General features: G+C 39.7%; 1 non-coding gene across 1 annotated transcript; it reads left to right on the top strand.

Moving 5' to 3' along the window:
- Positions 1 to 267: 267 nt before the first annotated feature.
- Positions 268 to 343, top strand: trnaa-ugc (transfer RNA alanine (anticodon UGC)). Its single transcript has one exon. It is a non-coding gene; the product is annotated as a tRNA-Ala (tRNA).
- The last annotated feature ends 5569 nt before the right edge of the window (positions 344 to 5912 follow it).

Here is a 5912-nt window from a genome sequence, read left to right as displayed (position 1 = left end):
ATTTAGCTTCAGATATATAGCAAAGGACACATAGTGTCTTCTGAAAGTATTCAGACCCCTTGACTTTTCCTACATTTTGTTACGTTACAGCCTTTTTCTGAAATTGATTATTGTTTTTTCCCTTCGTCGATCCACACACTAACCCATAATGACAAAGCAAAAACAGGGTTTTAGATTTTTTTGCAAAAGAAAACCTAAGTATTCAGACCCTTTACTCAGTATTTTGTTATTAAGTGACTTGCCTAGTGAAATAACATTTCAAATGTGGGCCCCGTGTGGCTCAGTTGGTAGAGCATGGCGCTTGCAACGCCAGGGTTGTGGGTTCGATTCCCACAGGGGGCCAGTACAAAAAAAAAAAAAAAAAAAAAAAAAAAAAAAAAAAACTAATATATAAAGTATGAATGTATGTACTTGTAAGTCGCTCTGGATAAGAGCGTCTGCTAAATGACTTAAATGTAAATGTTAAATGTAAATTAAAAATACATCCCAACAGCATAATGCTGCCACAACCATGCTTCACCGTAGGGAGCGTGCCAGGGTTCCTCCAGATGTGATGTTTGGCATTCAGGACAAAGAGTTCAATCTCGGCTTCATCAGACCAGAAAATCTTGTTTTTCATTATCTGGGAGTCCTTTGGGTGCCTTTTGGCAAACTCCAAGCTGGCTGTCGTGCTTTTTACTGAGTGTTTTCCATCTGGTCACTCTACCATAAAGGCCTGATTGGTGGAGCGCTGCATAGATGGTTGTCCTTCTGGAAGGTTCTCCCATCTCCACAGAGGAACTCTAGAGCTCTGTCCGAGTGACCATGGTCACCTCCCTGATCAAGGCCCTTAATTCCCCGATTTGTTCAGGTTGGCCGGGCGGCCAGCTCTAGGAAGAGTCTTAGTGGTTCCAAACTTCTTCCATTTAAGAATAATAGAGGCCGCTGTGTTCTTGGGGACATTCAATGCTGCAGACATTTTTGGTACCCTTCCCCAAATCTGTGCCTCGACACAATCCTGTCTCGGAGCTTCTCGGAAAATTCCTTCGACCTCATGGCTTGGTTTTTTCTCTGACATGCACTGTCAACTGTGGGACCTTATATAGACAGGTGTGTGCCTTTCCAAATCATGTCCAATCAATTAAATTGACCACAGGTGAACTCCAATCATGTTGTGGAAACATCTCAAACATAATCAATGGAAACAGGATCCACCTGAGCTCAATTTCGAGTTTCATAGCAAAGGGTCTGAATGCTTATGTAAATAAGGCGTTGCTGTTTATTTTTAATACATTCATAAACATTTCTAAAAACCTGTTTTCACTTTGTCATTATGGGGTATTGTGTGTAGATTGCTGAGAATAAATACATATTTAATCGATTTTAGAATAAGGCTGTAACATAAAGGTCAAGGGGTCTGAATACTTTCCATATGCACTGCATGTACATTATATAGATTGTGTGTAGGCCTGTCTCACACTTGAATCTTCTCTTTGTGCCAGACTGGTTAGATTTTATTTTTTTACCTTTATTAAACCAGGTATGCCAGTTGAGAACAAGTTCTCATTTACAACTGTGACCTGGCCAAGATAAAGCAAAGCAGCACGACACAAATAACAACACAGAGTTACACATGGAGTAAACAAATGTACAGTCAATAACACATTATAAATAATCTACATACTGTGTGTGCAAATGAGGTAAGGCAATAAATAGGCTGTTAGCGAAGTAATTACAATTGAGCATTTTCAACACCTGCCATAAACATTTTCTGTATGTATTTATTTGTATTGTTGTTACTGCTCTAGGGTTATTATTATTGCTTGGATAAACTTATTTACTATTATATATGGATTTACTTTAAAAAATGAATTAAGAATTATCACTGAATTATCACTGTGAATTATTATATTTGTTTTTGTGTCAATTAATCCTGTAAGGGATGGGTTGCAAACTGGCGATTTGCCAAGAAATAAAAAATGACATTCATTCACAGGAAACCCTGACACCGTTCATATCGTCCACCGCACATCCCACTAATTGAGGCCCTGATGAAGTAACGCATGCCCAGCATATCTCAAGATGAGAGAAGTCAAAATGGTGGCTGTGGATATCGCTTGTAACCTACAAACCATGACAGAAGAAAGTTATCTCCATACATGAATAAGCCCCACAGATACAGTCTCGCTACATCCCCCATTCCACACCTCCAAAGGAGCCTCTGCCACTCCACCCACATATTGTCTTCAGGCACCTATACGGACAACACGAAGGGGGCCTAATTAAGGGTCCTCTCCGTAGGGACCGAGGTAGACTGGCTGCATGGACTGCATAGTCCATATTTCTCATATTTTTATATGCCTGAAGCATACTCTAGCCCCAATTCCGTTTTTCTGGCTTAAGTGGGGTGGACAGAGGGCAGTATAAACATCCAGGAAACCTTTCAAACAATCTGATGGCTGGAGGTGGCGCTTTTAGGCTTTTGGTCTTGTAGTCTAAGTGTAGTAGTCATTTACCTTTTTTAGTAATTTTTGTAGTCATTTACCTCAACACTGAATGATATATTTAGTTTAAACACTTGATCGATGTATACATCATAGACGAGTGTAATTGTTTTTAGGCCAGCTGTTTTTAGTCAAGGTGTTTGTGTTTTTAATGTAACATGTAATTGTTGGACTGTATGTGTGTTTATAGTTTTGTTTAATGTTGTGTTAATGTATGTAATTTGTTTTGTCTGAAATATTGTTCCCCCTGCTGCTATTGGACCAGGTCTCTCTTGGAAAAGAGATATTATCTCAAATGGAAAAAACCTGTAGAAATAAAGGTTAATTCAAATATATATATAAAAAATCCTAAGTCAGAGAAAATAACAGCACAAAGATAATTTTAGTGGCTCCAACGGGGCTGCATCGCTTTTATCTTTTTTCTCCTATACTGCGTGGGCCCGATTTATGAACAATACCCTCTTGTTATTTACAAAGGGGAACAGCACCTACAATTCAAAAGAATGAAAAGATGAATACGGGTTAAGAATAAGAAATTCAGCGTAAGTAGACCTATAAATAACTATTTAATTTGTGCTCCCATCTAGAAATAACAATACATTTGGGGCCAATGTGGGACCACTACTTGTTAAGATGAATACAAAACCTACCTTTTGGAGCTTCATCTTCTCAGTTGGTAAAGTGAGAAGGTAAAGAGTAAATTCAGCCACTCTTGGAGGACAGTGGAAGTTGATAGTTGAACGAGTTTTTGCCCATGGCCTTCATGTTGTTTTTACTTTTAACAATAAAGAAGCTATTTTATCAACTTCCACTCTCCTCCAAGAGTCGTTCAATTTCTTCTTCACTTCTTTCCCCAATTCATTCACCTTTGTTGGAGAGTGAGGGAGTGGCAGTGTTCCCTTCCTTTTACAAGGTACCCAGCTTTAGGCCTTATGAAGAACTAGCTTTGACAATTAACATTATGATGCAACCTCTTCGTTACTACCCATCACAGGAGGTTGGTGGCATCTTAATTGGGGAGGAAGGAATCGTGGTAACCGCTGGAGCGGAATTAATGGAATGGTATAAAACACATGGTTTCCATGTGTTTGATGCCATTCCATTTTCTCCGTTCCAGCCATTATTATGAGGCAGCCTCCACTGCTACCCACACTGCACCAGAGATGAACCTGACTCAACACATCCTCAAATGAACAAATGTAAAAAAATAAATGTACACCGTCTGGAGGAAAAAAAATCCATTATCTTTTAAGTGTGGCATTAACTGTTGAGGAAATAAGAAGCAAACAGAATTTCCAGCCTTGCAATCTCCCCATACTCCATTTTATAAACACAAAGCTAATATGGATCAGGGTTGACAGAGGGCTAGTGCATGAGAATGCATTTACATAAGCCAGTGTATGGGCATTGTGATGATAATAGGCGTTTGATCTCCAGTGTCAAACAGCGTACTAACGAAACATTCCATCCATTAAAATATGCATGTCACCCGGCGTATTAGTTTAATCTGTAATTGGCCACAGAGGTCACCTCCCAAAGACAAGAGGCGTCATTTACTCTGGCACTAGAATTTGTTGTGCTCGGTCATTCCCCACTGACAGACAAAAACGCCTGTTGAAATGTGGCACTTTGGCCACTCTGTGCCAGCCATGGCTGCCCAGTCTGGAGTCATTTTCTTACATAAAATCCCTTTAATCTGTTCTGTTAAAATTTCTTATGGCTGCGATCTCATTAACGGGATCGATATGACAACAGCCAGTGAAAGTGCAGGGCGCCAAATTCAAACAACAGAAATCTCATAATTATAATACCTCAAACATACAAGTATCTTATACCATTTTAAAGGTAATCTTGTTGTTAATCCCACCACAGTGTCTGATTTCAAAAAGGCTTTACACCGAAAGCACCACAAACGATTATGTTAGGTCACCGCCAAATCACAGAAAAACACAGCCATTTTTCCAGCCAAAGAGAGGAGTAACAAAAAGCAGAAATAGGGATAAAATTAATCGCTCTTCACAAAACATTCTCACATTTTCTCAACCACAGAATTAGTGCAGTGCACTTGATCCAAGTCTCACCTGAGTTTCATCTAAAGTCATATACTTTCTATGGCAAAGTACTGCAAACAAAGCACAGCGCTACACGCAAACACACACACACACACACACTGGTAGCACCTTCTTTCCACATAATACAATCAACGGCTACATATAACCAAATTATCCGGTGTCTGAGGCGAACACTAGCGTCTAACCTGGCACATAAAGCAATGCAATAACAGAGGCTTTTTGAAGCTGCTCCGCACGCTGCTATGGTGATGAATTTCATGAGGAACAAATTAAATGACTTTCACCTTAAAGGAAACTTAACCGCTAGACATTATTTGAGGTGTTTTTCTAGTCTTCTTACATAATTATGAGTGAGGAGAGGTGTTTCAGACATAATTATGCACCATAGTAGTATTTTAGAATTTTCGCACTGGGAGAGTTCAACCATTGACATCATCGGTTGATTGAACCTGCTGTCTGATCCAAAAATGAGCCTTGATGTGAGACTGAGTCACCATTGTTGGCTGGACTCCCAGACTCTTTGTGGGCTAAAGATAAATATGACATTGGGCAAATTAAGGGGGTGGAACTGCTCACAGTCACACCAAAAGGCACACACAGACCCAGCAGTGCCCAATATCTGCTGAGTCAGGAAGCTGTCAGGGTAATTTCCCCTGTCCATGCTTCATTGGTAGAAAGAGGAGCTATTGTGTCTTGTCCAGACTCTTCCTGTAACACCCCCATCCTTCCCGTCTGGAAGGCCTCAGGTGATTGGCGTTTTGTTCAAAATCTTAGACCTGTTAACTTCTCTAGGATAGGGGGCAGCATTTTCACGTTTGGATGAAAAGCAAACCCATATTCAACTGCCAGCTACTCATCCCCAGAAGATAAGATATGCAAATTATTAGTAGATTTGGATAGAAAACACTCTGACGTTTCTAAAACTGTTTGAATCATGTCTGTGAGTGTAACATAACTTATTTAGCAGGCGAAACCCCGAGGACAAACAATTCAGATTTTTAATTTTTGAAGTCACTCTCTTTTCAATGGATTTTCATTGGGAATTCAGATTTCTAATTGACCTTCTTGCAGTTCCTACCACTTCCACTGGATGTCAACAGTCTTTAGAAATTGGTTGAGGTTTTTTCCTTTGTATAATGAAGAAGTACGGCCATTTTGAATCAGGGTCACTTGTTGTGTCCTGTTTGTTAGAGGACACAACAAGATCTTCTGTTGTTGGCACTCCAATATGTCCCATAAACATCACAAATGGTCCTTTTGTTCGATTATTTCCGTCGATATATATCCAAAATGTCCATTTATTTGGCGTGTTTGATACAGAAAAACACAGGTTCCAAGTTGCTCAAACGTGACGACA

Source organism: Salvelinus fontinalis, chromosome 9 (assembly GCF_029448725.1).
Source record: "Salvelinus fontinalis isolate EN_2023a chromosome 9, ASM2944872v1, whole genome shotgun sequence".
NCBI lineage: Eukaryota > Metazoa > Chordata > Actinopteri > Salmoniformes > Salmonidae > Salvelinus > Salvelinus fontinalis.
The sequence above is the reverse complement of the archived record's forward strand: the minus strand, read 5'-3'. Positions and strand labels throughout refer to the sequence as shown.